We start from the raw sequence: 11100 nt of genomic DNA on the forward strand, positions 1-11100 counted from the left end.
TGCTTCTGACAAAAGTGGAATACAGGCTTTCAACTGAATGCATGAACTTCAATAAATACAAGGAAATAATCGACAAAAATCTTATAACATGCATACCATGAATAACCAGATTATAAACAACATAAACCTTACATAAAGTAACTGTTAGTAGACTTCAGATAAGACTCATGTCCATAAAATAAAGTTCTTAACAACTGTAAAGAAGTTCACAGTAATCAAACATCTATAAATGTAAGTATACACACAATCAATGATAAGATTATGCCAATATCAACGAAACAATTCACCAATACAAGCATAGAGTTAGAAAATCATATACCATCCGCACGTAGCAAAACAAGGCTTGTAGCACGAGACAACACACGAATAGACTGTGTATCAAAGCACTCTCAAGAACATACAATCCATCAAGTGAAAAATACTCATGGAATTACAACATAAAAGATTTGTGGAATCTAATAGTGGAAAATAACAATTACTCCTTGCATCAATTAGAAGAGCATAATTTCTCTCAAACAATATTGTCCCAAAAAAGTCCTCAACTAAAAGTCCTTTACAATGTGTCATGAGGGTGTATTTATAAAATGAGGGTGGCTCTTGACATACCCCTGACTCTTGGGATTCCTCATGACTTTTCAACTACCTGGTGACTCTTGGACTTCCTTATGACTCTTTTCATTCCAAAAATGTACTATCCTATCTAATTTCCAAAATCACAAAATAAGTTGCTAATATAATCTATAAATTTAACAATAGTAACTTCAGGAATGTCTAGGTGGAGCTGCTCCATTATGGTTAATGTGTTTAGGGACTCAAATATATAAAATCTAAATTCATTTAATAATGTGGTAAGTTACTTATTATCTGTTGATATTAAAATTTCATATGAATATAAGTGTATCAGTTTGTTTTTTTCTTTACTAGACTCGTGGGATAGTTCGGTTGTTTTCATAGTTAGTAATGCAACTACTTTAAGTTTCAACAATATAGTCTCATCCTTGTTATCAGAGGAGAAAGGAAGGAGAATTCTCAATGGTGCCATGTTAGGATAATAATTTTAGGTAAATAAAGTGGACACTTTGTTTTTCCTGGTAAATGGATTACCATCATCGGTGTTATGACAAGACTTCATGAAAGAAACAGTCTCGGAAGAAACCCTCTTTTAAGAATCTTTTGATTCTTATAGGAAGCTACATAAAAAACTTGAAAAGTGTATATTTATTGGATATAAATATGGTATGAAAAGTTATAAGTTTTGGAACCCAAAAAATATGAATCTTGTGTATAGTATGATATGTGTTATTTAGAGAAATCAAAGATGTTGTCAAATAGGGAGTCCTACCAAGGGAGAAACATCCATAAAAGATAGAGTTTGAATTTAATGATGATTAGGCAAACAATAAAGAATAATAATAATGATAATAATGAGAAGAACCACATATTTTAGTATTGAGGAGATTATTTTGAGAAAGAAGGAAACCAAAAAGCTATGCTCCACCTAATTTCTATTCAAAATTTTCTTTATTTATTATTGATAATGATCCTATAACTTTTAGGCAGGTAGTGGATTTAGATGATGGAAAAATCTAGAAGAAGACCATCATTGAAGAAATTTAATCATTGGAAAAGAATAAGGCCAGCGATCCAATGGAGTTTATACTGGAAGAAATCACATTGCTGGCAGATTGGTATTTAAGAAGAAGTTGAATGCAAAAGAAAACATGGAGAAATACAAAGCTTGGACAGGAGCTAAATGATATTCCTAGGTAGAGGGAATTGAATTTCATGAAATATTTTCTTCTGTTTCCAAGTTAACTTCTATTATATTCCTTTTATCTATTTCTGCTACTTTTGATTTTGAAGAATGGATGGGCATAAAGGCAACATTCCTACATGGGGATCTATAAAAATTAATCTACATGAAGTACCTAGAAGGACTTGTAGTAAATGGAAATAAAGGCTTAGCCTACATGATGAAAAGGTCCCTATATGGGTTAAATCAATCACCAAGGATGTGGTATCAACAATTTGATACTCATATTAGGACTTGGCTTCATACAAAGAAAATCATATCACTTTGTATATTTCAAGTTATTTGGTGATCATCTTATTTATTTGGTCTTGTGTGTGGATGATATGTTTTTGATTGGTAATAATAGGGAAGTCATCCAAGAAGTGAAAACTTAGTTGTCCTCTAAATTTGAAATGAAGGATCTCGACAATGGAAATTTTATTTTGGGTATGGAAACTAGAGGATATCCAGAAAACAAGAAAAATTGGTTAAATCAGAGGAAGTATGTTGAGACAATATTACAAAGATTTAATGCACAAGAATGTAAATCGGTAAAGGTTCCTATTCCTATAGTTGTAAATTTATTTGGATATCAATTTCCCAAGACACAAAAAGAGGAAGAGGACATGTATTGTGTTCCATATGCTAGTGTAGTTGGAAGTTTGATGAATGCAATGATGTATACTAGACTTGACATTGCACATGTAGTGGGAGTATTGAGCATGTATCTGTCAAATCCAGGTAAGGATATTGGAAAATGCAAAAGAGAGATTTAGGTATTTGTGTGGAACTACTAACTATGACTTATGTTTCGAAGGAAGACTAGGATTGGAAAGAGTGCTGGACATATATGGATTTTTTGATGCAGATTGGGCTATAGATTTGGATTGCATAAGATATATTAGTGGGTATGTGTTTAACCTATTTGGAGGAGTAATTAGTTGGATGAGAAGATATAGTATATAATGGCACTCTTATCTATATAAGTTGAATACATGGAATCCACGCATGCAAGCAAGGAAGAATTATGGTTATAGAGATTATGTTCATGTATTGAGTTTTTATAGTGAGCTATGAGGATAGATTATGATAGTGAGACTAGAATATTCCTAAAAAAGAAGCCATTTTATCATTCTAAGACAAATCATATTAATTTTCAAAATCACTTTGTGATAGATATGATCAAATAAAATAAGGTGATATTAATGAAGGTGCACACTTCATTAACTTCATTAAAAAAATCTGTGGGAATTGAGAAGTTCTCTTGGTGTAGAGAAACAATGGGCATTATTTCCCTAGAATGTTAGTAATGTACTCGTGTGACGCCCTGTGTCCAAAGAAAACAAGTGAGAGAATGTTGGGTATGTGTTATACTCTTCACATGACCACCAACCCATGTTATATGTTGCATCAGGTCTAGTGGATTCATTGCTCATAGACTTCATATTGGGGAAGAAGGCCCTTGCCTTGTAAAGGAGTTCGGGGGTAGTGCCCCCAAAAAAAACAATTAAGAAGTTTTTTACATCCATTTTTGGTGGTTTTTAGCACATGATTTCTCCTTTACCAGTTTGAGGTGCATGGTGGTTTATCTTATGGTTTTGTAGTTTCAAGTAAGAAACCATGGTTGTAATTTTATCTAAGGTATATTGGATTAGTGGTTTATGGATGACGTATGAGACACACACACACACACACACAACATGATACTGTAAAGAAGAGTATATACTAAAAACTATTTTTGGTTTTCCTGATTTGGATTTCTATGGTAAAATATTTGTGCTAATTTATGCATTTTCCATTGCATCTTTCCTATTTTATTAAGAATCTATTTGCAACAATTAACTATAAAGGGTTAAAAATTACAATTTTTAGGTTACATGAAGACAATTATCTTGTTAATAATTATACAAAATTAATGCTAAAGTGTGACTACTTTAGCAAGCACAATGTTGAGCAAATGACAGTATTGGAGGATCCTACAATTATTCATGGATATTTGCTAATTCTTCCCACAAGAGACCTAGTTTCAAGTATAATTCATGTTCAATTGATCCAAAGGACTAGTTTTCATAACTAAACACGCACACACACACACACATTTATTTATTTTACTTCTTTTTTCCTTTTCTCTATGTAACATACGCTCATACACAAGCACATGCATTTGTGTGTGACTCTGTGTGTGTGTGTGTGTGAGAGAGAGAGAGAGAGAGAGAGATTCTTAGAAAGAAAGGAATAAATTAAGGCATGGTAGAAGAAGGTTGGGAATCCTCCCTTATCACTACCTCAATTCCTAATTGCCACAAAACATATTGAATGAATTACTCCTTTATCATAGGCTAGTGATAAAATTTTAACTTATGGCCACTAAATAAGAAAGAAATTCCTTCTCCATTAATAACTTTTATTTTCATGGAAACATTATCATTTCAAATTTGTAAGGGCCTAACTAGTGAGTAGTTACCTTCCCCTTGAATTTAATAAATGTCTAATTAAAAGGAGAACTCAATACCTTGGTTTGAATTGCTTATTTTGTATGAATTTGTCATGCCACTTCATTATCTCATGTTGAATAAGAATAATCTAATTAAAATAATCCTATCTCATCTCATCTAGTTATTTAATATGGCATATCCTCTGTTGCTTGGCTTATGAAAAATTCATTCATAATTGAACTACAATTCTAAAGGTGTTGACTTGGAACTTAGTTGGAAAAAGGACTTTCTTTCCATACACCAAATCATAAGGTGTGAATTTAGTTGTACTTATCCATGTAATAATGTAGGGCCAAAGCTCCTTGAAAAAACATCTTTCCAATATTGATGGCATAGATGAATTATTTTATTCAAGACTACTTCAAGTACCCTATTGGTTGATTCCACTTTCCCATTGGATTGTGTATGGTATGAAGATGATTTTTGATGGTTGATTTGGTATTGTTGAGTGATAAATTGTACAAGATTCAATGTGAACTACGCTCAACCTATACCAATTTCTCTTGGAATACAAAATTGAGTGAAAATATCCTAAAATATAAAATATACAATTAATTTTTCAATAGCATGGAAAATATATTTAATTTCTACCCATATAGTAACATAACTATTAGAAACCAAAATATAACTTTTCTACCTCGACATTAGAGTAATTGGCCTATAATGTCTAGTTGTAATTTTTCAAAACGATCACTAAATACATATGTATATAAGGGAATACCATCATATTGTATGATTCAACCCATCCTTTGATAGCTACCACAGAATCACATTTACTTATTCGTATCTCTAAAAGGAGTAGGTCAATAATACCCTAAATCAAAGACTTTGTAGGAAATAATCTAACAATCGAAGTTCTATTTTGCATGGTTCATCATGATGAGCTCTTAATATGTCATAAATTTAATCTCCTCATACATATATTATAAAACCATGTCTAGTATAGTATGTAAGATCCTCCCTCTAAGACATAAACACAAGGCACTACATCTAATGATATTCTACTTTTCTCTAGATGAACGATGTTGTGGAAATTTTCTTGTAGCCAAATAGTAAGCCACATTTGGGAACCAAGGAGAGTTATAGATAGAGAAAAGAAATGTTCATAAGGAAAGTTAAATTCTATAGGAACTAATTGAACTTCATTATGAATCCTAGAAAGTAAGACTACCACCACATTCTCCCTCCAAAGTCTATCGAAGATAATACTATCAAATTCTTGTAGCAATAATAGTTATCTAGTTGTTTTGCCATTTGTTATTGGGTTGTCCATGAGACATTGTATGATATAATGGTGAATGTGAATGAGGACCTGATACCTAGTGATGTAATGTCTAAATTTATTTATTGCCTCCATCACTAATAAAGATTCATTTTCTATTACCATGTAATTTAATTTAGTAAGTGACAATTTTACCAACAAAGTAAATGACATAGAATAAATCATTTTCTATTTTTTCTAATACTTCTCAAAGAACTATGTTGGAAGCCCCCCATCAAGATATGAAAGGGAAGAGAACAATTAGTTCCCCTTAGGATTGGTTCTACATACTTATTCTCTGATAGTATCTCAAAAGTAGTTTGACAAGGTATATCCCAAGAAAAATCAATATCCATAGTAAGAAATTTAGACAAAGGAGTAGCTATTTTCTAAAAGTTTTATATAAAATTCCTATAAAAGTGTACAAGCCGTAAAAGTATTCTTACATCCCTTACGACTCTTGGTACCAGAAGTTTTTTCTAGAACTTCAATCTTCACTACATTAATTTGAACCAATGCATAGTATATGTGATGACTAAGAATTATGCCTTTAGTCTATATCAAATATTTCTCAATATTCCCTCTTCTTCATCAAAATAATTGCAATATATAGTAAAATTATCCATATATACTTCTATTTAATCATGGATCTAGTTAAAGAAAATTCCCAAGACTATCATTTGGAATGTTGCAGGGGCATTACACAGTCCAAAGGGAAACATTGTTAGAAATTGTCCTCCATGGACATGTAAACATATTCTCGTGCTAATATTTAGGTGTAAATTGTATCTGGTTGTAACCACTAATACCATCAAGAAAAGAAAAATACTTCTTATCTGCTAAGGCATCCAAGACCTTATCAATGAACGAGAGATGGATGTAATATTTCAAAGTGGCTTTATTAAGATCTAAAAAATCAATGAAAATTCACCAATTGCCATTATTTTTAGGCACTATCACAAGGGGTGATACCTATTGATTATCTAAAATTGGATAAATTACTAGTATCAAGTAATATTTGTAATTCTACTATAATAATTCATTTCAGTGTTGTGTTCATGCATATCTAGGATAAAAAAGGTAGTTTTCTTCTTTTCACTCCAAAATATTTACCCCTAGTGATCATCATCATCTTGAATCCTATTCGTTCCCTAAAAGTTTATTCTGTTACTACATTTTTCATTTTGAGGTCCATTTTTACCTCAAAATTCTCCTATTGATTATTAAATAGAAGTGGACTTTCCTCTGATTCCTTTGTCACTAATGAGAGGAGATTCTTTCTTCTTATTAAATGTCTTTATTGATCTTAATTAAATATCTTGTAATAATACCTCGGTAAACAAATAGGTGGTAAAGGGTTGTAACTCAACATTAAGAGAAGGATCAACTACCTTATTATTTTGGTTAGGTATTGTTTGTACATCTATTTGAGTTGGTTTTTGAGGCTAAGAGAATGGATGTTGTAATTCCTAAGGTGTTACAGCCTATTGTGGTTGTGCATGGTATGTTTTAATTGTGAAGGGTATGATTGTTGTCGATATTGTTGAGGTTGTAGTTGCTTAAGGTATGATTAAGTAGGGATGTTCCCATATATTGTTGAGGTTGTGGTTGCATAACATATGATTAAGTAGGGATGTTCCCATAGGTATGATTAAGTAGGGATATTGCTAACTAGAATAGTATGGGGAAAATTGAGATGCAAAGTCTGAAGGTATACCTAAGGCTTGAGGCTATAATGGTCTCTTTTTTGTAAGCATACAAATTTTCTTTGCAGCTTCATTTCCTCCTTGATACACTTCCTTGTGTTCAGGTAAAGAGGGAAAATGTCCCATTCAATGCCCCTCTATACAAATAACACAAATTTCAATGTTATTTAGAGGGAATTATTTTAATGGATGCTTATTTGTACATCTAGGATAGAAAATAGAGAGGGCTACATTCTCTTATTATTGTTTTTTTTTAGAATATAAAGTGTTTTACCACATATTAATAGTGCCAAGAATTTCACTCTTGAAATTCTCTAACAAATTTCCCAATCCAACCCTAGTTACTCCACTTGTTGTAGATTTGGTAACTTAGAGTCTGTAGACCCTTTACCAGATCTAGCTTGACTTCAACAATACCTCATACATACTTCATTGATTTGATCAGATATTAGTTGAGAAACATATCTAGATCCCATTAAATTAAGCAAATTTATAGATTCAACCAAAGTTCCTATTAGATAGATGGTCATAGTGGTATATGGATATAATCTATTTTTCTTTGATCATTGGAGAATAAATAAAAATTTCAAGATAATATTATAAGATATGTTCTTATTTATGGTTCATTTTAAAATTTTCTTCTCTCAAATTTATGGCTTTACAATATTCTTGATATTTTTTAAGGAAATTCCTACACATTTCTTTCCATCAAATTGTGTTTCCTCCCAATCCTGTAAACCAATGCAAGGATGAAACATTGAGAGTAGTGGGGAATCGTTTTTGAGTTTTAGTGAATCATTTGAATAGCCATATATATAACATAAAATGTCAAAATAACAAAGAAAATAATTGGGATCTTATGATACCATACCATGAAAATGAGGAAAAACAGATGGAGTGATGCTATTCATTTGTACCATTGTGGTTGGATCCACAACTAGGAAACCAAAAATTACCTCCTCTTGTTAATATACACATACCTCAACTTCACCATTTAAATGCACCTCACCTTCACCTTCTTCCATATGTCTACCCCTAAACATGATGTACTCAATTTCTATATAGGGAGATTCAAAATCCATAATTCAATTGTTCTCCTCTTCAACCTCTAATTGCTTCCTTGGTTCACCTATTACTATGTCATTCACTATAGGATATACTGGAAAAGCTTTAAGCTTCAATATTTTATTTTCTATTGGTCATTTCCTCATTGAGTTGTCCACTACATGTCTTGGATCTAGTCATGTCACTAGATTTCAACCTACTTATATTCCTTTTGTAGATCTTCCTACTAGCAAGTTAATATGTGAATGGGTATAAATTAGTGTGTTGAGAAATCCTTTACCTATTCCTTTCCTAAAAAATATTCCTCTATTGTCTCTTTCCTATTTATATAGTACTATTTTTTTTTTAAGATTCATTGAAGTCACAATCCCACTATTCCACTATTTGGAATGTTTGTACAAAAAAAAATCACATACAATTAATTTCTGAAATTATAAAGTGCCTAAAAAAATGAATCATAAATGTCCTAATATTTTTAGGATTTCCCAAAAAATGTTAGCCAATATAAACTTTTAAATCCACACATATTTTATTGTCAATCTAAGAACATATATTTAGAAATGCCAACCTTATATATGCATAATTATCGCATTAATGATTCTTATGCTATGAAAATAACTCTATAATTTAATTCTCTAGAAAACACTCCTACAATAAAAATTAATGATAATAGAGAAAAAAATACCATAGATATTTGTTTGACCATTGGGTTTATTTTTACGACAATTCTTTTCTAGGAGTACACATTCCTTTGTTTGGATCAAAGGAATCAAACAATTATGCAATACATTACAAGAACATTCTTTCTTCAACATTCGATGTCTAGTTTCCGTAGGGAGCCGACACTCTTGCAACTAACTTAATGTAAAGAATGATTGCAATGTTATTTAGGTAATTAAATAATAGAAATTGAAATTATAATCTAGAAATAAAAGACAAGAATTTAAATCCATTTAATTAACTAATCTAACCAATAATAATATGTTGCAAAAACAAATAAATTATGAGGCCCCTCCTAACCGACTTGTACTACAAGAGAAGCTATAACACTTCTCCTTAGTTACATGAAAAATGCTCATAACAACATCACTTTTGAATGAAAGAAACCAATTCATAGGTTTATATGGAGTTTCACAAGTCTAATAAACTTTGAATAAATGTTTTATGCTAGATAATTATAATGTTTTTCATCCATATTGATGCTTTCAAAGTTGAAAATGTGGAGGAATCAACTCACAAGACCATCTTTTATGGTGGGGCGCAGTTTGGCAAATTGGGGTCTTAAACCTTCTAGGAGAATTTTGAGACATCAAAACAGATTTTTTTGGGGTAAAACATTTTTTCTTTAGCACCACACATTTTTTTATCCTATTCTACACATAGATACCTTTCCAATGACAAAATAATCACCTCAATCAAAGTTGGCATGAAAACATTATGCCACTCTGAAGTTGACCTTCCTGTTTCAACGACCACAGTTCTATAGGGTGCAATTTCAACCCAATAAATCAAGGAAAAGAGGCTAGTCACATGATCATGATAAATAATAATCTATAAGTGTCCATATTTTAAGTTTTCTTAAGAGTCAAGGGAGTCAAACCTAACCGCTAGTAGGTTATCAAGCTGTGTTATCACCGACCCACTAGGAGGAAAAGGGGTTCAATTTGTTTTAAGGGCATTTGGTCCATAATCAAGCATAGTAGCCAATATGAATAAGATCAGAGCAAAAAGATAAAAAAAATTCACTATAGTAGCCCATGGGCAGGATGCCTTACTTCTTTGTACTCAAAACCATTTTCTATTCAGAGAAAGAGAGTAAATTGGTCTCACCTTCCCACTAGGTTTTCTCTCGAAAGGGTTTCCTAGGTTATATCTTGTGTCAATTGTGGTTTTTGAGTTTTTATTTCATTTTTCATTATTTTTTGTATATTATAATTTGCATGCATACACAATAAACAATAATATATATATCTGGAAATATAAAGAGAAAGAAACCCTCATAATGTAGATTTCAGATTTCTAAGTATAATTTTATCAGATGTATTGCGACAAACAATTCAGTGGAATATCCATGATAGTTTATGGATCATACTAGTATCAGAGTATTTTTCTTTAGGTATATTGTGGATAATTGTATGGGATCTAGATTGGCGAAGCCAAAACTTATAAAACCCCAATGATGGATCATGAATATGCCAATAACCCTCATGATCTTGCGGAGAAGAGGTTTTCATAGTTGGAAGTACAAGTTGTATATATAAAGCCTAACATGAATTTTCTCATGGAAACCTTAACCAATAAGTTCGGGATATTTTTAGAATATGGAGGGTTCTAATGTAGAGGTATGGTTGGGGGGAGGTTAACATATCAAGAAGAAATAAAGAATAAGATGAAGAAAGGACCAGAAAAGTATCATCCAAGTTCAAGTGTAATGAACCATTCATATTCCCTGTTCAAAATGGAAGACAATATCGATATAAAGAAATACCAAGGTTAGATTGATGCTCCAAATCTAAATCACTAGTTGCAACAATTAAAAATTTATTTCAATGTTCATCATATAGAGGAAGAACAAAATATTTTTTTTTCCCATCTAAAATTAGAGGACCATGCTCTCACATGGTGGGAAAGCCTCACAAAGACCTTGAAGCTTAGGTGACTAAGTGAGAGAACCCTAAAACCCTCATAAAGTCACACTTTTACTCTATTGGGTATGTAGAGGACCAATGGAACTCGTGGCACTACTTCTAGTAGAAGTAGGGGAAGAGCATATAGGACTAC

The sequence above is a fragment of the Pinus tabuliformis genome, chromosome 1_2 (genome assembly GCF_031772625.1).
Source record: "Pinus tabuliformis cultivar Carrire ecotype Pingquan chromosome 1_2, CPIR1, whole genome shotgun sequence".
NCBI classification, from domain to species: domain Eukaryota; kingdom Viridiplantae; phylum Streptophyta; class Pinopsida; order Pinales; family Pinaceae; genus Pinus; species Pinus tabuliformis.